This window comes from Anopheles stephensi, chromosome X, assembly GCF_013141755.1.
Source record: "Anopheles stephensi strain Indian chromosome X, UCI_ANSTEP_V1.0, whole genome shotgun sequence".
In the NCBI taxonomy this organism is placed as follows: domain Eukaryota; kingdom Metazoa; phylum Arthropoda; class Insecta; order Diptera; family Culicidae; genus Anopheles; species Anopheles stephensi.
In genome coordinates this window covers 10,112,067-10,134,580 of record NC_050201.1, presented here as the reverse complement: position 1 = coordinate 10,134,580, position 22,514 = coordinate 10,112,067, and the positions used below count along the sequence as shown (strand labels likewise).

The 22,514-nt window shown below is 45.8% G+C and overlaps 1 protein-coding gene across 4 annotated transcripts in view; it reads left to right on the top strand.

Annotated features, from left to right (window-relative positions):
- The window catches only part of LOC118506634 (irregular chiasm C-roughest protein-like), a 205,486-nt gene that overhangs the window by 32,079 nt on the left and 150,893 nt on the right, over positions 1–22,514 (top strand). Inside the window, exon 2 of one of the 4 annotated variants that reach the window (XM_036044027.1) lies at positions 8,722–8,753. The exons of the other annotated variants lie outside the window; for them this stretch is intronic. The gene's annotated coding sequence lies outside the window, so the exon portion shown is untranslated. The remainder of the gene's footprint in view (positions 1–8,721; positions 8,754–22,514) is intronic. 4 annotated transcript variants of the gene reach the window in all.

Below are 22,514 nucleotides of genomic sequence, written 5' to 3'. Positions count from 1 at the left end.
AATTATTCAACATTCTATTAAGATTTTTAATTTAGATAGATCTACCAACCGAGTTCCAGTTGATCGGATTTTGCCTCGGATCTAGACGAAGCGACAAAGCTGAGTGGATATATACAAGCTTGGTTTTTTTTTTGTTGTTGCTTAGCTTGGCGAGGGAGTTTCTGAGCTAGTGGTTTCTTGCCGATGACTTCGATTTTGGAACCGGTGACATCTAGTTGCCATCTAATGCCGGCTCTTAATGGGAGCTTAGCTGATGCAAATCGTCAAACAGCGAGAACGAAGCCGCTTCCAGTAATCTCGAAACCCTCGAGATCTTCAATCTTTACCAAAAGAAACAAAAACGGACAGACAATCTCCTGGAGAAGAAGAAACCAGCCCGAAAAGTCTTCGATTCCTATCGTTTCGATAGCTTGGATAACTTCACTTTATACCTAACAGAAGAAGAGTGATAGAGAGAGAGAGAGAGAGAGAGAGAGAGGGGGAAGGAGAGAGAGTGAAAAAAGACACACCAAAACATCTCGCGGAACTTGGAACGGAGTGGAATTTGAATGGAAAAACATTATCCAATTATTTTCGGCATCGGTATCCCGCTACTTTATTGTTTCGCCCGGGTTATACTCACCATAATAGCGTCCTCGCTCCCTTTCACCCGATCTGTCTCTCATTCTCCCCCCCCCCCACCCCCCGTCTGGCGAACCGGGGCGTGGGAATATCCAGTATGCCCAGCGTCCGTAACCATCACGTTTCATTAAGATTAAATTTGTCATACCCATCGCGAGCGTCTTCCCGGGGCCATCAGCACGACGGATGACTTGCTAACGAGAAATTCTACCCTACGGAGTACGGCAAGATTAGCAATTGTTGCACCAGTGTTGGTGCCCGAGATGAATTGAATCGTCGTGTCGGGCTGGCATCTGTCAACCTGGGCGCGGGACCGGTGGTAGCTAATTTTGAAGGGCCCTGCGATGGAATGCAGCTTCTGGTGCATGCAGAGCGCGTTCCCGGGGGGAAGACGAGTGACGCTAATCGCCCGGAGGGATCTCAGCTTTATGAAGTTGTTATGTAGTTCAAATCGATTGGATGGCACAAGCGAAAGAAATATTGAATAAAGCATTATCTGGAGGACTTCTGGGCTTTCCTTAGAAGCGATGCTTCTTTCAACTTCATTAATCAAACAAGCGAATTGTAGTGGGTAGTTGACAGTTGGTGGCTGCTTTTCTGTGAACTCTGGTGGAATTGACCTCAAAGTGGATAAAGTTTCTTTCTACGATCCGGATCAGAGATTAACGTTTGGGTGTTGCGCAGTAGGAATTGTACATCAGTAGGTTTATTTGATGTGTGTAGCTCGTAAAGCTGCTCTACTCAATCAGCATATCAAGTACGGCGAATGATTCCGGAAGTCTTTAGTAGTTGCATTTCACGCGTGAGATTTACCAGCACCCCCGTCTAAGTTTACCCCCATAAAACGGAAGCCGAATTAGTAATAATTGTACCAACCCGACTGGCAGTGCACCGACCAGCACCAGACAGAACATGCGAAACGCGCGAGCTAGTCCACCAACTCCCATCAAACTCCGGCAGGATATGAAATCTGATGCCATTATGGCGAGCCAACGCCCCCCCCCCCTCCCTTCCCCCCCGGCGAGCTAGAACACACCGGCAAGGTCAGAACGCTCGGGGTTCTCGGTAGCAAATCTCAGCCAGTTTGGGGCACACGCGAACGCGCGCGCGAAGATGATGACCGACGAAACCCGGACCGTGGGCAATCTGTCCCGTTCACCAGCAAGCGGAAGCGTTCCACCAAACGCTAGACAGGGCTGGGAAGAAAAATGACTCGCTAACGACTTGATGGTGCCGCCATCGCTCGGACAACTCAGTTTAGTGCATCATTTACGCAGATAAAGGTATTGCAGGGGAAGCAGCAGACGAAGGTGAGGTTGGGGCGGTTGCAAATGTGAGTAATTGAAAGCGTTACAGTTTCCCCTGCCTCGGCGCAGCCCACGGCTAACCGGAGATTCTCGCCAAACCGAAAACGAGCAAACTTTGCGTTTACCAGAAGGTAAACTTTGGCCACACTGGTGTCTGCTCGATGGGAAAAGTCGGCCGTTCGCCGGAATCGCACGTGGCAACGGAGGAAACCCCAGGGGGGGGGGGGGGGGGTGATGGTGCCCCGTGCCGTGTGAGTACGTCAGTAGCGCTATTGACCGTGGCTTTAATTATGTTTGGGTTCTGTTTCGCCAATCCTCGACCGATGACGCTCCAGCCCTGGTTGCGTTGTTTTAGACTCGTTTTAATTGGATCTGGTAGAAGGCGGAAATTTGCCGGGGCTACGATTCACCCTTCGTGTCGTGCGCGAAACGCGGTGGGGGGGGAGGGGTGGAACTTCACCGACGGACGGGCGGCGATTCTTCGTCAAAGTTTGACAGCGTTACATCGCGCCCAGGTCATGGGAAGATGAATCTGTGCTTGCGGTAGGAGCAACCGGAGCATCAACTAATCTCTAGGCGTGCAGGGATAGAGTGAAGCGAGCAAATTGCAACCACCAAGAACCAGCCAGAAAAGGAGGAGAAAAAAGGATTCGCAGGTTCTCTGCACGCTGCTTAGTGTGTGTGTGTGTGCTGGATGAAATATGAGCTGCACTTTCGATGGAATTTCCGATATTCATCCATTTTACTTGAAGCAACCCGCCACCCGCCCGAAATCTCGTTCGAGTTGTGCTTCCGCCTGCGAGTTAGTGTGTGTACGAGTGGTATGTTTGTGAAAGGAAACGACTTGAATATTTGGCGAACTGTCGGATGGCTACCGCAAGCGCTTCGGCACCTTTCTTGAAGATGGTGTACCGAACAGCTAGAGCTAGAGAACTCCAGTACCAGGATATGTGTCCCTGCCTGGGAGTAGGTCTGGGTGGTACAAAACCTTTCCTCACTCGAACATGGATTTGAAGTCAAACCCGAGCAAATCGGTCGGTTGCGTTCCCCGGTGGTTGCGAAACGTCCACAGTGCGCTCCACAGCAAACCCACCACGCATCGAGCAGCGACCGAACGATCGGGCGAGAAAGTTGTGCAGAAGTTTTTAAACGATACCGTACACACGTACTTTTGCTCGACAAATTTATCCTGTGCTTCAGGGTTATGCAACTTCGATTCGCTTATCAGTTTTTTTTTATTTATTTAGAGTATGACGGCTCGATACCAATCACGGTTTAGTTCGTGTGGACGGTCTAAAAGGACTTTATGGGCTGGGTCGTCTTGTGTCATTCTCATGACGTGATCAGCCCACCGGAGCCTGGCGAGTCTAATTCGCTGTACGATGGTGAGTGCATCGTACAGCTCGTAGAGCTCGTCATTGTAGTGGCTCCTCCATTGTCATTCCACGCATACGGGGGCCAAAAATCCTTCTGAGCATCTTCCTCTTGAAAGCGGCCCTATGCCTCAGAGACGTATGTGAGTACTGGGACTATAAATGTTGTGTACAGCCCCAACATCGTTCGACGCGACAAACCTGTCCATTAAATGAAATCACATAACTTCGTGAGTAATAGTGATTCAAATCGAAAAACCAGCCCGTCAGCTGGCTACTGTCATACCCATCGCGTCTTCATACTCAATAGGTTTTGACTAGTGATGGGCGGCTCGAACCTATCGGGCTGGAGCCACCCATAAGCGACTTGGAATCGTATTCGTGGTTCCAACGAGTTGGGGTCAACCCGTAGATGCAGCAAAGCATACGCGAGTTCTTCCCGTAGGTTCGAGCCGACCTGGGGGTGCAACGAATTTGGACCCTCCCAATCCATGGGTCGTCTCGATGCCTCCATGGGGTGACCCGAACCTATGCGTCGAAAACGCGTGTGCTTTGCTACTCCTACGGATCGACTTGAACTAATTGAACTCATCGGAAGAATTCGATTCCTATAGAAATGAACTGGACTCCGGGTCGATTCGTGAAAAGAGTCATAGCCCATCTCTAGTCTTGAGTTCGATCCTTGCCCGGAGTCCAGTCAGTGAACATTAAAACCATGTTTCTCAATGGTTTTGTAGTGCCAGTGATCCTCTAGCACTCTTCTCTCTCTGTTCTCTTCGTTTTCATTGTTCTGAATCCTGTGGGACATTTCGTCTTTGCCTCTATGTTGCCTCTATGTCAATACCATACCATACCAAGCCGCACTCATTCATACGATCATTTATTCAACCAGTCTTTCATCCTCATACATTCAATTGAGTACAAGGAAGGATGTAAACTTAGTAAATGACTACGCTGGTGATATGTACCCAATGCGAAATTGTTAGACCTAAAGCTAAACAAACCTCGAAAAAACGCCTGAGATTCCAAGGAATCAGTGCTTGAATATCACTCGGGGAGTGATCGACTATAGAAACCTCCGAAGCTCATCTGAGTTTCAAATATTCTGCCACCGAGCCATACAGCGAGACTGTGAGTCTCGATTGTTCTCGTGGGGTAGAATAATTTTAGCCATACCAGAATGAGTGCACAACCAAACAGGACGTACTCGGAACGAATTCTCCAACAACTTTAGGGATCTTTAATATTTCTTAAAGAACATGTCTGGGCTCTGAAAAGCCTTCAATAGAAGGACAGGTACCTATGATCAATTAGGCCTTAACAGATTTCAGCGAGCTCCGCGGAAATGGATTGAGCATGATCTATGCGTAGTTTGAAAAAAACAAATTCAGCTTGTTCCCTTGTTAGTTCCCCAAATTCATCCTAAAACATGCAACTTACCAGATGTTCTTCACAGGAAAAACACACAAATTTTCGACACTCTGGCGCACATTTGACAACCCTGACGCACGCGGGAAAAAGTTACGCGAGAGACCACCTTTGTTCATTCATTCGAGAACATTATTCTCCAACCCGGAAAGAATGGACCCACCGACACCACTGGGCCCTATGTCGCCCAGCCGCTGGGTAGCCGCCGAAAAGCAAGAACTCCTCGCTGCTCGCTGCATGGAGAAATGGATTGGGCCAACATAGCCGGTGTTGTGGCCCGGGGGTTTTCAACGGAAGAAACTGTGACAAGCTTCTACTACTTTTCCTCTTTTCTGTGTGTGTGTGTGTGTGTGTGTGTGTGTGTGTCGTTGTTCTACTACAACTCGCTCTCTTGCTTTCTCTCTCTTTCTCTCTCCCGCTGCGTTTTGGGTGGTATTTTCCTCCGGATAAGCGTGTTCTAAGAAAACAGGGGTTTGCGTGAGAAAAACTGCTGTAGAATCGAAGTTAGGACCCGACGTGCATACTGAAGCTGTTAGAGTATGGAATAGTTACCATATCGAGCTTTGTTTACAGCTTCCTTCCCCAACAATTTCCCCCACTTGTCAGTTTCCTGGGGAGGAGTGCGGTGAGAGCTAGAGAGGGAGAGCGAGAGAGCAAAGGCTTGTAGGATTTGCTTCAACTCCCCCCCTCTCATCCCAGAGGCGCTGATATGTCCGGTACACTGCGTTGGGCCGTCGCCGTCCACCAGGACAAGCACCCAAAACGCTTGCGGAAACACTTGTCCACTGGTAGCGTTTCGTGCTCTCTCTTGGCCATCACCACCGTCCTACCGGCACAGGTGGATTTGTGTACGTATCACAAACCGTACCCGATGGCCATCGCCGAAGTGTTGTCGGGAGTTGTGGCGAAGCGAAAAATCGATAGAACTCTCGTATTCCGGTGCACAGGTCGTATATTTTATACATGAGAGTATATCGATTTAAACGGTTTTCTGCTGCTGCCCACACGAGCGTTGGCGATGCGGCTCTGCGGGGTTTTCGGTTTCGTTCTAGTGCCTCAACTTCCCGACGGTGTCTCCCAGTGTCTGGTTGGCTTTCGACCGGGCTGTCCGCTCACCATCCCGCCACCACCGAACCCGGTAGTTCGTGTACTTCACACTCTCATAACCATTGTCTCACAAAAACCTACCTTCCCCCCCCCCCCAAAACATTGCCCAGGACCACCCGTAAAAAGGGCCACCGCACCGGACCCGTGTGCTACGGCAAGAAGCAAAAACATAAATTTCCAGAAGCAACATTAACTTCCAGAGCAAAGTACATCCGTTTCGATTATTTGTGTATAAACTTCAGCAAGTTGCTGCTGTCTGTCTGTGCGAGCTTTTCTTTCTCGCCCAACCTTCCCAGGATTGCTCAGGTTCCACCGTCCACATCCTTCGCCTGTGGTTTATCCCGAAAAGCTCTCTCGATGTGGCGAGGTGGTGTGTTGTGTCGAAGTTCACCACCGACTGTGTGTGTGTCTGCGTGCCAGGGCAAGGGCTCCCGTTTGTTTAAATGTGTGTCCAATTCTTTGCGGGTGCCCGAAAACAGGATGTACCACGAAGGGCCGGGAAATGCCGGCGGGCCCGGCAGGTGGCAGCAAACAGTAAACTGGAACAAACCATTAGAACATGTCCCGCTGGCCGCAACGAAATGTTTTACTATTCATCGTCCAGCGTTGCTAGCCGAAGTTGAGCGGATGCGGATCGCGGGAGGCAGAAGAGGTGGCCGGAGATCAGCACGGCTACACTGTGTAACGCTGCAGTTGCTGGAAACGGGGTAGCCAAAGTGCTACCGGTATCCGTTTGTCTTCTGCCACCAAAAAACAGGACCTCACTCCTTTTAACCACCAACAGCGATTACTCAGCCCCCCCACCCTGACGAGCGTTTCCGAACATTCGGCTGCTCTCTCTCTCTCTCTCTCTAGGGAGGTTTATGTGGCGCGGGGTAGGGTTGGCGATGAGAAAGGTGGCAAATGTTGCTGGGTGGGTGCCACTGGAGACAAATCTTCGGTACAAGGTTATCGCCGACGCTCCAACTCCAAGCCCTTACCTTGCACCTCACATTTGATGTCCCGTTCCGTGGAGCATTCTGGTCCAGCGGGAGTAGACAGGATGCACTTACACTGCATCCAGGGATGCAGTATTGGGAGCTCCAGGAAAAGTCATCCATTTCCCGAACCACGAAAACCCATCCGATACATCCCGTGCTCGTACCACGCGTACGTCTAGCATCGCGATGTCGACACTATCGCCATCCATCTGTAAGGTCTGGCAGGTGAGGATGCATTTTTCTCCGTTGCGAAACACAAATGAACTGCACCAAAAATAAGAGAAAAAGAAGCAAACAATAAAACAAGATACCTAAAACAGCTCGTTGCAACTAACCAGGACCGAGGTGACCGAGCGATCAGTCGTGTAGCGAGTTCGTGACGCCCGTCACAAGCAATCCCTCCATCTGACAGCTTCAGCTGCAGCTAATTAGCTCCACCGGTTTGCTCCAATATTTTAGACGAGTTCTTACATCCCCGGCCAACCATTAGTTATGATGGCTGCGCACAGAAGACGCTCGAAGACTCCGGAATCGCGGTATCGGAAGCGCACGGAAGTAGGACCTTGTCCAAAAAAACAACCTCAACGCTCATCCACAGTGGCTAATGAATCACAGCCGGGGCGGCTACCAGTAAATAGAATTAATGTCCGTGAAATTCCTCTCTCAAGGTTCGATACGAAGCTGGCCCGAGCATAAAGTGAGTGAAACAGATGGCGCAGCGGCTTCATTAATGGTTTGTGCAGCGTCTTTTCATTAAAATATGAAACTAATAAATTTGTCCGCCCTTGCCACGCCATTTGCGTTGGGAACCACCGGCAAGCAACAGGAGATCCTGCCCTGCTTGGGGGTGGTGAGAATGAGGGAATGAGGCATTGAAACAAAAAGAAAAAGGGGAAGAAAAAAAAAAGAACATCAACGCACCCAAGAACGTAGTCCGAGGTACTCTGATAGCGCCTGTCGATAGCTTCCTGCGGCATGTACTATTAGAGCTAGAGGAGTGAGAGAGTAGCTGGGAAAAAAGCCAGTGTTGCCAATATGCTGCCCATTAACGAATCACAACGCTAAAGCTAGCAGCACACAGAAAAGTGCCTCCGGGGGTGTCTGGACGTCGGACTCCAGGGGTTTGGGAAGTATTTTGATTAATTACACATTTCTCCAGAACCATAACGGCTGGTACGGTTTTGCTACGGTGCTTCGCTTTGCCGCATGCCAAACGACGGCCACCACTCGCTCACAGCTCAGCGCAGGATGTATGCAAGAAGCATGTCGATGCAGGGGACGCTACGCGCGGTTTCCTCACCGGACCTCGTACTGGACATGCCTTTCGGGTTTTGCATCAGAAGTAATCAAACTAGCAGAAAATGCTTCAAATTCTACGCATCAAGGCTTTCCGGCCGCCAAGGATTCTCCTCTCTCACGGTGGAGCGCGAAGTACATCGGAGTTGTGAAGATGTGTACCTCTTCTCAACACAATGGCTTTCCACTTTTTGTTTTTTGTGAAAAGTTGAGCAAAATTTATGAACACAACCATACTTGTAAAGCATTATACTGTTTGTGCAAAGAGTTTTTCGAAGAGGGTGAAGGTTACGAAAAACAACAGGCTTACCTACACTGCGTTCTCCACAGCCTGTGCCTGCACCGAAACAGTTGCCATCTTCTGGCAAGAATCTTCAGTTTTGTTTTTCCTCTTCTTGTTTCCGGTACACCACCTCCCTTTAGACTGTGTGTAAGAACGTGTGGGGAGAGCGCTTAGTAAAATACCAACAAAAAAACACACACACACTTACACAGACACAAGCATTAGCAGATGTTACACATGCTTTGAATTTTAAATGACTTTCCCAGGACACGGCCAGCCACTAATACATGTATATTTCTCGTTTCCTTTCTTTTCCGTCTCCGTAGGTAAAATGACCAGAAAGCATGGGTATTAACAGGTACTTATTAGAGCTTATGCCTATTTTACGTCGTACGAAGATCACGAGCAAGCCTTTCTCTGGGTGCGATTTTTTTGTTTATTTGTTTTGTTATCCTGCCAGCTCCGGCTCGAGGACTCGAAAGAAACGGTGGGACTGTAAAGACAGGCTAAAGTGGGTTTTTGGTTGATTTTAATGTGCGTGAACAGTGTAACTGGGTTTTGTTTTGCATGTGGTTATTTGCACTGCGGATGTTGAACGGTACGAAAATCAGTGTGGGAATTTATTATGTTTTGCCGTGGATAAATATTTTGTTCTAGAATATTCAGGCTCTAAAACGATTTTCGTTGAAAAAATAAGGATCAAATAATATTTTTATATTATTAACTATGAATTATTAAGAAGTGTTCAAGCAAAACAATTTATTGCATTCAAAACATTGATTGAACTTTTAAATTATCAATATATAAAATAGAGAACATTATATTTATAAAAAAAATATTTTAAACCCTGATGAAACATTACGGCCGATATGGATTTTCTAGTGATTATTTCGTTATACCATTAATTCTATTTTATGGCAATGCGGGGCTTGTCCTCATAATTAAAATATAAATAAAATATTATTTTTTGTATCTATTTAAGGCTTTTCAAAACAGTATACTTTTGCTTTCGATTTTCTTTTGAAGATTTTTTTCCAAGGTTTTTGTTGATCTCAGATTTTTAAATGCATTACTAGATGCCATGAACCTCGATTATCATCTGTAACCGAATTCTTCAAGCCGTATCAACTGTGGTAAAGTGAGGCAGTTTAGGCCAAAAGCGTACCAAAGATTGAACTGAATGAACTGATGAACTCAGTAAACAACAACTTTATATGTATATGGTCATATCTGGCAACTTTTCCGGCAGATATGACATTCGTTGGGAATATTGAAGCTGTAACTAGACATATTTTGACAAGGAAAACAGGTTCAGCATAAGTCAATAACAAAGAATAATCGTACATACAAAGCTAGTTTAATCATCAACTAGAAAACTCCCGTACGTAAGGCTGACTACTTTGCTACGGGTAAAATTAAGTCACAGAGAGGGCAGGCCGAGATCTCTCGAGCTTGTAGTGCCAAAAAAGAAGAAGAAGAAGAAAACTTCTTCCAATCTTAGAGTTTGCCATTGACGTAAGAAGATCGCTAAAATACTGTATAGACTATTCTAGTCAAACTGTTCCTTCCTCATAATCCTGATCAACAAAGTTTGGTACTATTTAATAATTTTATCAGAGATAAGCCTGCGATGCTATTAACCTAAAAGTTTTTGTATTGAAATTGGTTAACCATAACTAGTTTACAAAAAATTTTAACAATCAAGAAATCGATCTGATGTCTTGAAATAACTTGAAAAAAAAATAGTCAAAAAAAATTTCTAACATTAAAAAACCGTTTGTCCTGCAGAGGGATAAAACATTCCCACCATGCTCGTGCCAGTTTCCTTGCCAGTATTCTGCCTTACCATCTCCTTGGCCTACTTCCTCGCAGCAAAACGGCGATGAGATAAAAATTAATACGACGTAAATGGCGTTTATTCCTTCAGCCAATGTTTGTAATCACCGCCAGATACGAACCAGCCTCAACCAAACCCAGCTTTACAGCCCGTCGTTATCAGGTGTGCAAAATTGGCTGATAATCACCGGAAAGAAACCGGAAGTTTTGTAACTGACAGCAAGAGACATGTGGGCAGGAAATGTGTTCTTTAGAACCATTTTGATTTAATTGTTCGCATGTGTGGTTAATCTTAAGCCTGGCGAGACGAGTCGGTACATCCGGTTATCGAAGCAAGGAAAGCAAAAAGGTGCATAGAGCTCGAATGGCTCGAAAGGGAAAATGTTGCGCTAGATGGAATACTGTTTGGTCACAACTCGAGCATTGCTTGCCAAACGGCAAAGACTGGTTCGTGTTCTGAAGACCCGAAAAAGACACTGTTTGCTCGCAGTAAGCTCATTCCTGCTGCTGCTGCTCGTTTTTCCCAGACAATCGTTCTCTCGGGGACAACTAGTCGAACTTTTATTTGTCGAAACGTTGCCATTTTTCCCTACAGCCCTCGCGCGCGCGCGCGCGTTCCCGTGCCTGGTCAGGTGGCACATAATATTTCCATCTCGTGCGAGTGCCACCGCTCACCGAGGGGCAGCTTTGGGATGAAAAGTTGGGCACACTTTGGCATCGGAAGCAAAACCCGGAAAAACAAAAATGGGTTTTCACAACGTGCAGGAAAACACGTCTCACCTGAAGTTCAAGAAGCTGTGTGAGCATTGAGAGCGACGACGACAGGGACGACTCAGGCACACGAAAATTTCGAACTGCCCCCTTGCGGAATAGGAAACACTCGAATGGGTGTTCTCTAACCGTAGGAAACCGAGGGAGGTCCCGCATATTTTATCCAATCGTCTGACTAGCCACAGCCTGATCAACCGAAACTTGCCTTTTTGGGCCGCGTTCGAGCTTTGGTTTGAGGTTTTTTTTTTGCTGTTTGGTTTGGTTGCTGCTTCTTGCTCTTGCTTGCGCTTCGTTCTGCCCGTTACCCTGAAGCTCAAGCGCTACGTCAAGTTATGCACGTGTGGCTTGATCCTTGAGTGTTGTTTGCGGAACACCGGGCAGCGTACCGGGAGTTCAGGGAGTATTGCAGGTGGACGATTTGAAATGTTGGAAAGTGGTTTTCCCATTCTTCTGCCGGTGTTCGAAGGTTGGTTGACAAGCATCTTCTCTTTTTTCCCCTATCGGTCACCGCACTTTTTGCACCAAGCTTGTTGGTGCAAGAATGTGTGTATCGGAATCGTTTGCACACATAACAATGATGCATATCGGGTAATGCAGACCGGGAGATAAGCTTCTCCTGGCAGCAATATATATAGATATATGTACACATCTCTACACCCTGCACCATTCGGAAAAGGGGTGAAATTGCACTCGAGCATGCTGAAGAGGTATTCATTACTCTTACTGGTTCCATCTTATGTGGTGTGTGTATGGGTCTTTTTAGACTATTAATATGCGAACAACATGACCACCGGTACCGCACTCACCGATGCTTTATCATGCTCATCCCTTTTTGATTATTCCAATTCCGAATTGTGCATTCATCGATTCTGGGATATTCGGTTACCTTTTGCCGATCTGGTTGCACGCCCTGTGTGTGAGCAGGTGCTGTGATTGTATCTGTGCCAATCAACAGTAACAAGATGTGGTATGTGGATGGTGCCCACAGTGGAGAAGTTTGTGACCGGTAACCGAAAACTCAATCTGGACATCTGGAAGTCTGACAATTTGAATCTTTGTTCATAGCTTAATCTTACTCGGAAAATTTATTCGAATAACATACTCTAGTAAGCATGGGCGAAATGTGCTTCATATTTTTAATTTTGAATTTGAAATATTTATACTTTTACTTACAAAACTTGCAAATAAATCTTTATTACTATTCAGCATCAAAAGGACTGCAAACAATAGGTCCTGGAGTAAATGGAATTCGATAGGATAAAACGTGCGTAAGAGCTGTGCTTTTATACTGCTGCTAACGGCTCTCCGTTCCGACTACCTGACGTGATAGTGATTAGCGCGCTGGCCCTTCACAAGGCGTAGCGTGGGATCAATACCTGCTTCATCCACGTGTAATCAAGAGCACCTCCTTAACTTGGGTAAAAAGAAAATTAAGTACTGGAAAAACTTTTCTTAGCCTAAGCCTTCCTCGACTGAGATTGTATGAAGGTGCGTTTGGATAGAAAAAAGAACAAGAATATAATTAAGAAGATATATAAGTTCCTTGGTTTAAATTATTCACCTTTCATTCCGACTTCCTTTCATTTTCATTTCATCTTGCTATTTTAGCTCTTAAAATCGTCGAGCGTGATTTAATTTTGTTTTATCAAAATATGGTCTGATATTCTCGTATCTAGATGATGGAAGACTTCATACTTAAATCCTTATTAAAACCTAATCAACTTTTTTGATTCTTTGAACAAAATTTGCAAAACAAACCTTACTAATGGAGTTATCATCAGTGCAGACCAGTGTTTGCAAATGAAGGCATTTATAAGGCCATACGGGTGAGTCAGCAACAAAAAAAAAGCTATGAACGAAGCTTAAAAATCTAACAATACGTGTAGTTTAAACTCTGAGCTCTCAGCCAGCCGACTGCATCCGAGTGGCTCCAGAGTGGTAAGGCGGCACAGAGCGGGCAACATAAAATTTAATTACAGGCTCATACACGTACCCCAGCTATACCGGCAACCAGCCAGCCAGACTTCAAAGATGCTTGAGAAAGAAGCGTTGCTGCAGACTTTGTTGCCGAAGTGCAAATCCGGGATTATGGGAACAGGGCGGCATTTCGGGAGCATCCCATCCCGTGATTCGGTGTAGTAGAAACCTTATCAGTTATGTATTATATTAAAATGGAATATGAGCACACACACACACATAACCCAGTACAGCAAACAGGAAGCTATGTGTGTTTGTGTGTGTGTATAAGAGAGCGGTTATTAATAAGCGAAACTATCGGCTTTTGGTTGATGCTATGAAGCCATCTACTGAGCCAGTCGTGCTAGAGTACAGGTTACTCAATCAAATACTTCAGGTGATACTGATGATCAGGTGACATTCAGGGTACCCTAGAAACCTGTCAAAGAGATGCCAATTTTGAGCGTTCGGCTCTTGAAATGTGTCGTCCGGGATATCACTCCCAAAAAAAAAATACACAGAAACTGGCCAAAAGTTTGGAAGTTTACTGTCAAGTACTGGACGTGAGCAGACAGCAAGCACGCATTGCATTGCACTAAGCTTGACCGAATGTTTCGAAACCGCAGCGCAAGTTAGCTTTGGTGGAAGCCCGCAGAACCTACAAGCAACTCGCCACAAAGCTCAATACGTTGCGTTGCTATTGTTATTAGCATGTCGTGTAGACACCTGATTTCCTACAAGCTGAGCCTTTCTTCACCGGAGATGGGGAGGGTTCTGAGTTCTGAATACTCCAGCCAACCGAATGTGTCAGTATTCTAGTGGAGTTGTGCTGTGTTTTCTTTCCTGCCCGTGAGTGCCGTTGTTGTCCGTTGGGCATCACTGCTCACGACACGCGTCCACGACAAGATGCCTTCCGACATTAGATCTCACCCGACGTTTGGCCGTTTGGCAAACAAAAAGAAGAGGAAGAACACAACCCCAACAAAAAAAACATCACCCGTTCAAACTTCGCATCCTTGTACGAAGCCCTTCCGGCGTGTTCCAGCGTCCAAAAAACTCCCCCCCCCCCCCCCCCCCTCAGCATCCCGGCCATACCTCCGGAATACCTTTTTCCCCCCCGGGCCTAGCAAAACCCCTGTAGCAAATGTATGTCCGGAAGCGGCAAACTTTGCTCTTGCGGTCGATTTGCTCCGAAGTTTTCGGTTGCGGCAAAAGTTCGAATCCCCGCACCGCCATTTCCATCCCTCCCAGGTCAGGTTCCATTTTCCGAAAGATCTGTCGTCCGTGGTTGGATTAGGCGAACCGATGATGCTCACATAACTCACATCACTTCCTATCCCCTACCCAACTCCCCAATCTCTCTTTTCCTAGAGAGAAACATGATCCCCCACAATCTGACGCGCGGGCATTGACAAATTCATTTCGCAAAGTAAAGCCATTTGCATTCGCAGTGCTCCTCCGGAGGTTTTTCTTCCGATACGAGTTTGTGTGTGGGTGTGTGGGTGTGTTTTGACACCTTCCAGATCGTGACCCTTGGGTGATGTCTCCAGCGACGGTGATACCCGTACCCGTGTTTGTTCCGGCTTTCATTCTAACAGTGAGAAGCAACAAAAAAACAGCCATACCGTGACCGTGATTTCGCGGAATCGGCATCGACATTGGGACGAAATTTGCTGAAAAATGACTGCATTAAGGGACCGGTCGGTTGTCGAAAATCTGCCGCACGTGACAAACCACACCAAGTCTGCAAGGTGCTCTTGGTGCAGTGTTTTTTTTCTGTTTTGCTTCTTTTCTGTTAAATCTCCCGGTTCGCGGAACGCTTACCTTAGAGCTTAATTTTTAACCTTCAAGCGGACGTGTATAAATATCTCTTCGGCAAATGTTGACACACGGGGCAGAAGGAGCAGAAATGAGAGTGGGGGATGAAAGTGTAACAAACGTCTTCGCCATGCCTTGCTCCACCGCTTGTTAGGACATTAGAATTTCCAAGAACACGGCCCAGTAGGTCCGGTCGAGCGCAAAACAACACTTTTCCTTCACTTTCTAGTCACAAATTATCTGCACTTAAAGGTTATTAATTTACCTGCCGCACTGTGAAGGCAAAAAAGGTGTGGTTGCTTGCGCATTTGTGTGTGTGTGTGTGAGCAGGGGTGTTGTTACAAAGTAATAACAATTTGACGAGTTGACTCTTCTGCAATGTCACAATTGCTGCATGTTCAGGGAACACCAATTATGGTCCAATCGAAAGGATGCTTGATACAGAAGTACAGGAGTTACAGGACTAAGGGCTTCTTACTCCAATGCTATGAAGCCTAATATTCATCACCTATGCTCTAAAGGTGAAGAATCCACTGTAGTCAGGTTTATATGTAAAGCTCTGCTGATTTAAATTTCTTGCCAACTTGACTGGCTATCCAGTCACGGGTGAAGTTAAGTTACGAGAAACTAATAAAAGCACCTCAAGACCTCTCAAGGATTTCAATGGAGCCAAAGAAGAAAAAGTTTCCTAAAGAAAGCTCCTCAGGTTATATAACATTACTGACACTTTCACGAAGGTGTAGGATATCTCAAGGTCTTAATCGATCTTACTGGTGACGATTTCGAACCAATGGAACGCTTATTCAAAATTGAAGAGTCCTGAGCATATCTCACTGGTCTTAGACATCAACTGATATCAGAGTCTTTTTTGAGCTCCTGGTCCCTTTTCAAAAGTCTGATCAGCGACTCCTCTAGAGCAGGGTTTAAGTTGAGATCGACAAGCAAGGCAAGTCCTCAGTGTTTACAAATGCTTAAGCAATCTCGGAACATATTTACCTCGATATGTTATAAGTCATGCAAATTGTTTATAATTTTCTTATCTTCTAGTGACTTCTCGGTAACTGTCTTCATGATAGACTTATTGTACGATGTGTCGACTAACCTTAGCCTCACGTTAATCAAGAGTCGTGCCAGGTGATCTTCAAGATATTTAGTGCTGGTGAGATTAACTCAAATACTACTTCCGACGATAAATTAGCGACTAAACCAATTATTTAAAATTGATAACACATTAAAAACACGCCCATTAATAATATTTCCTCAACGCCACATCCCAGTCACTGGCGACGGATTATGACTCGAAAATAATATGTAACCCCTGCTCCTTCCCCCCCCCCCCCACCCCCGCACAGTACAGAGCTCTGAACTGAAAAGGATTTAATCCCAATTAGGTTACCATAAGACTCCCCGGACTCCCTCTCCATCTCTTCACTCCAAAACCCACAGAAAGCATTCAAAACACAGCCACCGTCACCGTTTTCCACTAGATGCCGATGAAAACTAGCATTTGCTTGTGATTAATGTGGGTTTCCCAACATCCCGTCACCCTGGTGCTCCACTCGATCGATTAGGGATGCCAAGGATGCCAGCCCAACTTTATCCCTCGGGGGGGAGGTGGGGCATTGTTGAAGGTTGGTGAAGGTGGAGGCAATGTACAAAACTGGCACAAGATTAGCAGCATCCCAATCTCCGGGTTGTGGAAAACTCGCGGCCCAACGACCGCCGTCTCTAGCCAGAAAACCCCCGGAAGCCTACCGACCGAGGGCGTAGTTCGCGTGACCGGGGCCATGTGGTTGTGCGCTTTGTGCGTTGCGGATGCTTTCGGGCCCGGTGGTGCGGGTGGTGCGGACCGACGAAGACGAAGACTTTTGAGTGATCATAATGTATGCATAGAGTTGCTTAATTAATTAAGTTTGGAACTAAATTAAAGTCGGTGTTGTCACTGTCGGCCGCTGAGTAGTTTTCGTGTGGCGTTTTGAAGTGTGTACTTGGCCTGTCGCAAATGGGTTGGGCAGTTTGGTGGATGGGTTGGCGGGATGGTTGGCGGGCAGCGATGGTCCTGAAGCACGGGCTGACGGTTTTGTCAAAGTTTCCGGAAGTTGCTCCCTGGATCGTTCTGCGTGCGGAGAGCGTTTTGGGCCCCCCGCGCTAGACCGATTGCCCGGTGCAGCGAAATTTGTTTGATTTGCCAGCCGAGTGTGTACGGCATGTGTTTGTGTGGGTTTGCTCCCGGGCAATCTCGGGCGGTTGTTCTTTGGTTCTTTTGGGGGGGGGGGGGGTCTGAGAGGTTTTTATGATTCTATTCCCGACTGCTTGCAGCACCAGCAGTAGCAGCATTCCCACCATGCTGCATCAGTGAGTTGTTTGTATCGTTTTTTTGCCATTTTTCGTTGGTTTGTTTGTTTTGTTTTGTTTTTCATTCCCCCCCCCCCTTCCTCCAGACAAATGTTCCTGTTTGAATTGCTGCCCGGAAATGGATTGAAAGAAAATGTTTGGCATTTGCTTAAAGTTGCATGCTGTTTGCTCACTTGCGTTCGCGGTTTCATGCGGGGTTCGGTTTGGTTCGCAACGCAACAGTTTTTGAGCCGAAGCAAGTGAGGTTTCCTGGAGCAGGTTTTTGCTAATTTTCTTAAAATGCTGTGGAGTTTTTCAGCAAGGGAATGTTTTATGCTTGAGGCAAATATTGAATGTTTGTATTGAACTGTAACAGAGGAAGGCATTAACACTAAGTGAGGATTAAAGCTTTAAATCTTCTTTGAATGAAACAAATAGTTAATCTAAGTGGAGTACTTCAATATATTTAGATCAACTATTAAATTTGCTTGTAGAATTGATAATCCGTTGTGAACACTTCTTGGTCGTTGATAATTTAAATTGATGGTTTAAAAATCAAATAGCTATTAAAGATGAGGTGTTTACTTATAAATAGTGTTGTGGAGCCGTGGACAACTAAGCTAATAGGGTGTTCATGATAAATTTCACAGTTATGGCTCTTTATTTTTCCATTCGTGACTCGCCTTGATAAATCAACACAATCGATACCGATCGACCGTCGCATTCCTGGCGTAATTTACAGAAATAGACTTTCTTACTCACCAAACTGGAGCCTCTGGAGTAGTTTGTTCAAGTTAAAAGATATTCCAATAGCATCATCTAGCAACACCAAGGCGGAGCGAGCCTCAACAATGATATCCGTTTTTGTGGCCCTTCCCAACGACCCAGTGGCCAAGGCTTGCTTCAGGTTGCGGAGCTGGACCAAGGCCTAAATCGATGCTTTATTGCAATGTGGATATATTTTATAATTTCAAAATAAGCATGTTCAGCTACTCTTGCTACTCTCCACACGGCAGGATCGGGATTCCAAATCTCATCTAGGCCGTTCCCCCATAGTGTAGAATGACTATCCAACTATGCGGTATCAATAAGTCTAGAAGAAAACTGCTGTTAACTTACTAGACTGAGGTGTAACCTGTTGGCCGGGAACCAAATCCTCAGCGTTTGTTTAAAAAATCTAGTTAAAAAGTAAGGTCGTTTTTTTTAAATGACTGCAAAATTTATGTAATTTACACAATAATTATGGCTTAAGGTACTTGTTTTTTGTGTAAAGGATTTTTAAACCCTATTTTATCCTTTTCGTTGTTTCATTTGTTTTTCATAATTTTCGAGGTTCTTCTTTCTTAATTCAGTTCGTTTAATTAACTTTCCTCTTCGTCAGTGCTTTTAATATTTAGAATAAAATATCTTTTGTTCAGTACTTCTTGTATTAACTTATTTTGTTTATGTCTTGTTTTATCAAATTTTTCAAGCTTCTCTATAATTTTTTACTAAACTATTTATTCCTGTGTAGTTGCCAAATTATTTTGTTTCAATAGCTTTCCTATAAGCCAGTTCATTACTGTTTTTCTTTACCTCTTGTTGAGTATATCCTATTTTGCATTTTTTTATGTTTGTTTCATCATTCCATTTGAATCTTTATTTTTTCGAGATTCTTTTCGTAAATTTTATGTCTTTTTTAAATATTGTAACTTCCATGTTTAATAATCATGGTTTTGATTATTTTTTGAGTTATACTGAAGGGCTTACTATTCTTTTATGTTCCGTTTCCCTGTTGAACAATTATTTTTACTCGATGTTTGTTTGTATACTTTTTGCTTATTAAATCTTTTTTTATTATTGCGGTTCGACTTTCATACGTTTATATTTTGGATTTCGTTTTTAAATAATCTTTTTGTCAGATTTTTTTCTCCTTCAGATGTTTTGCTCTTTCTAGTTAACGAGTGAGTTGTTTCTGTTTTGAAGCGATTAAAAATCTTCCGCGTAATATATCGAAAAGGTAACGCATCCACCCGGCTGACTGTTTGTGTTCGCAAGTGTGTGTGTGTGTGTAACAGTTTTCTCAAAGGAAACAGTTTCCCCCCCTCCCCTTTTTTATTTAAAACTTCCCCCGGAAAGGCACGAGTGCACCAAAGACATCAAACAGGACGCTCAGCGTCATAATACTTGAAGCAAAACGCGTACGCGATTCAACACTTTTATGAAAATTGACATCCTTCCAACGCGTTGGTGACGCTTTCCGTTAGGTGGAAAACCTGCTGCTGCTTGGCTCTTACTAGTAGCCCGAGAAACGCTTGTGGTGCTGTGTGCGGAAAAACCGCACAAACGCAACCGACCAACCGAAAGATAGAACATGGCTTCAAAAACCTTCCTACTGCTCCAACCTCACACACACACACACACATGCGCTCGCACGGTTGGAAACTATTAGCGCCGCGAACCGAAACGGACGACGGTTTTGCAGGATGAAGAAATTTAAAATTTGGCTACGTTGTCGTTCCTCGTTTTCCCCTCCCAGTCCCTTAGATCGCTGGCTGGTAGTGGAAAGGGTGTGTGGGAGCGGGTGCGGATGGTGCGAGCTGGCGGAGGTGTTACTGGGGCTGTTCGCTTATCGCCCCGGCCTACCGGCACACAAACGAAAATGTGTTTTAATATTCTAAAACGATACAGCACAACGGCTCGTGAAAAGCGGCACAATCGATGATAAGAAGGAACTAATTTGCATACGTTCCGGTGCGCCGCGTGATGCGAAAGAGCGAATGGGGCGCAAGAGGCAGTGGAAGGTGTGGAGAATGTGTGTGGGTGTGTGTGGTGCAAGTGTATCTTTATGCTTTGGTGCAGGGTGCCCAACTTTTTCGCCTTCTTCAGGTCCGGTTTGCTCTACCCTTAGACGGTGAGGCCGAGACCCGGTGAAAAGCACGTAGCCAGCTCGCGCACTCGTGCATGACGCTGATTGATAAGTTTTGATGAATGGGAAGCAATCGAATGCAATATCGTGGTGGTACGATGGTTCAATGATTTTTCATCCGCAACGGAAATTAAAACGAATCAGATCAGGTATGTCGGTGATACCTTGACTTGATGCTCTCTTCAAGGTTTTACTGGAAATTGACAGCTGTCAAGTATAAAGCATTCCAGGTCAATATCTCTAATGGAGTAGTAGTGTAGCTCTCCCTGACCACAGATTGGATAAAGAATAATCTTCTAATGTTATCTTCTAGATTTGCTGTTATCTTCAAGGTTTTCTGGAGATGGAGAGCTTACATATATAAAGTGTTCCCGGTCAACATAGCTGGTGGAGTAGTAGCTTTATTCTTCCCGACCACAAATTAGATTAAGAAATCCAAAAACTTATACTCATTCTGCTCGCTTCTGGTAATGTGCACAGTTGTCTATCCATGAGTGTGAGAAAATAGTTTAAAACCCCGATACTACCTCAACTACATCACCCTTAGGAGGGAGTAAAAGCGGTAGAGCATTCTTACTCATAATTGACATTCCAATCGGGGAACAATAGCATCAGTTAATATTAAATCCCAACACTCCGGATGTGACAATCCACCCGCATTCGCCTCGGGTGCGCCTTACCCTGATGTGCATCTTCAACTCCGAAACGACTTCACACGAACCGTCTGCCAAGCAGCTCCCATGCTTAGGAATGTTCAAGAATTTCGAATGATCAAAATTCATACCGCATAACGACGTGTTCCACAAAACTGTCAATCCATGTTGAGCGCGCTTGTTGGACAGAACGCTTGGACCCCGGATATTTTTCCATATGCCAAGGCAAGCCTCCGTTCCTTCCTGGCCCTGGCTGATGGTTTTACGTTTTGCAGCTCAATCGCAGCCAGCAATCACACGCATACCCAAACACACACACACACACTCGCTTGTGAAGGGAAAAGCCGAAGAGACACATATCGAAGATCCTGACAATGCCTTTTGGTGCGAAAAAGGGTAGCGAGTTCCTGCCGTGTAGAACCACAGGCATTTTGCTAGCTCTTGTATGCACGTCTGTGTGTGTGTGTGTGTGTCTAACCACCTCTCAAGCGAGGATTTCCGTCCCCTGTGCACCACCCTTCAACCATTCCAACCCCATCCAACCCAAAAATCCTTTCCGAAGCTTAGAAGCCGCTTTTTGGAGCGCCGGTGATCGCTTCCGAGGGTATCTCGGTTGTCTCGGGTGCTCTCCTATCAGCGCCACAGCAACAATAGCGAAATAAAAACAACAGCAGCAAAAAACGAAAAACGTAAGGCGAAGAAGAACTTCAAACATGTATACAGCGCACACATGGCCCGGGCTGAAGGGACACCACGCCAGTGTTGCCAGCTTCCGGCACTGGCAACACCGGATGGGGACCTGCCGGCTGGACGGAACGCTGGGTGACGCTGTTGCCGAAAATTGCCTTGCAGCTGGGTAAATAGCTATCATTCGAAGAATAAATAATTTTCAGCACGTTCTGCACGGGAGGTGAAAATTAGATTTGCGCACCAAAAACCTTCCCGGCTGGCAGTGGCGCCTACCTTGGTAGGCGCGACCGGGATGGACAGTTTTTTTTTTGTTGCCGGCTCCGCTCCTTCGAGGAGGATGAGTTTTTGAAGGTTGGAATTGTAAACGGGGAAGAAAAAGTTTTACAAACTACCACCGGTGAAGCTGTCAGTGTACTGAGACGATCTTATCGCTGAAGCTTGTCACCGGGGTCCAATGGCAAACGAATGCCAAGCCCGGCGTTGGGCGAAAGAGTTCCACCCGATTCACCCCACGCTCGCCCCGTCTATTATCGATTTCTCAATGCTCTTTGGGAACTCGAGGAATGTCGTTTGTCTGTCGTAAAAAATTAGTCAACAGTGGTCGTTGCGGTCCCTAGGAGCCGAAAGACAGTGGTTATTTCGCGATTGTAACGAATGGGAGTGTTCGGTTGGCTTCTGGTATTGAAGTTAACCTAGCATTCCTGATGTAGACCTAGAATTTTTGATGTAGACAAACGCATTCGTCATACGCATCCAGGTTCAACAGGCATCCGTCGTACACGCCGTTGTAGAGAGGAAGGACTTTTGCGAAAGAAAAAAAAAGACACGTAAAACCGTGAAAATCCCAATCTAAAACAAGAATTATGATTTATGGTGAGGCTCATATCAGGTGTACGGTGATGCTTTTGCACCATTTTGCGCTTTTTCCGGTTCGTAGGTTCGGCTTTTTTGTTCTTGCTTCATGATGGCCGACAGTCGACAGTTCATCCATCGGTACCAAGCCTATCACCAGCAAGTCACCACAAACGGGTGGTTCCCGCTAGGATGGTAAAGGAAGGAGGGGAGGGGGGGGGGTATTGTGGGCGATGGAGGGGCGGGGGAAATAATTAACCGAAAACATTATTTTTTCCGCAACACCGAACGCATATGAAAT